Here is a 1,155-nt window from a genome sequence, read left to right as displayed (position 1 = left end):
CCAAGTGCTGGGATTAAAGGCGTGCACCACCACTGCCCAGCGGGTTCTCTCATTTATTTGTTTAACTGTTATATGTATATGTTATAGTGTTTTTTGTATAAAATTAGACATATATGTGTATATACATATGCATATGTATGTGATATAATTGATTATTATTATTTTGGAAATTTTCTGTGTGAACCAGTGCTTCTCAGTGGAGGCTGTACTGCCTCCTATGAAAATATAGAAAGATGGTTTAGACTTTAAATGGTTGGAAGATACTGTCAACTTGTAGTGGGAAACATTTATACCCCGAAGACCAGTCCAGACTATGTAGGAAAAAAGGTTCATAATTACTTATAAATAAGTAAGTAAATTGAAGTAGTTTTGACTGCAATTCTTGAAATGTTGAGAAATGCCATTCATGTTCAGAAAGGCAATTTTGGAGCTGGAGAGATGGCTCAGCAGCAAAGAACACTGGCTGCTCTTCCAGAGAATCTGAATTCCCAGCAGTCACATGGCAGCTCACAACCATCTGTGATATGATCTGATGCCCTCTTCTGGCATACAAGTGTACATGCAGATAGAGCCCTCAAAAATAATGAATAAATAAATGAATAAATAAATAAATAAATATTTTTAAAAAGGCAATTTTGTATTTTCTTTTTGTGATTGTGTGTGTTTAAATGCATGATGCACATGTATGTGTGTGTGTGTGTGTGTGTGTGTGCCTCTAGAGATCAAAGTACAACCTCCAGTGTTGTTTCTCAGGTGTTGCTTACTTCTTTTTTGAGACAGACTCTCATACTAACCTAGAACTCCCCAGGTAGTCTAGGATGGCTGGCCAGGAAGCCCAGGGACCCATCTGTCCCTGTCTGTCTTTTGATGGGATTCTAAGTGTCTGCCACCATGTCTCACTTTTTAAAGTGGGTCCTGGGAATCAAATGGAGGTCCTCATGTTGGCAGAGCAAGCACTTTTCTAGTTTTTGGATTCATAACAGTATAACTGTGCTAGCTGTGTTTGTGGGTATTGCCTTAGGCAGTATTTTTTTTCTAATTTCATTATGCATGTGCATTTATATAACTAAAAAAAAGTATGGTTTGGGATTCTGCAGAGATATAAAACCAAGAAATAGGACTTAGGCAATGTCATTATGGATCCTAAGATTCCAG

This window comes from Mastomys coucha, unplaced genomic scaffold (assembly GCF_008632895.1).
Source record: "Mastomys coucha isolate ucsf_1 unplaced genomic scaffold, UCSF_Mcou_1 pScaffold6, whole genome shotgun sequence".
NCBI classification, from domain to species: Eukaryota; Metazoa; Chordata; class Mammalia; order Rodentia; family Muridae; genus Mastomys; species Mastomys coucha.
Note: the sequence above shows the minus strand (reverse complement) of the source record.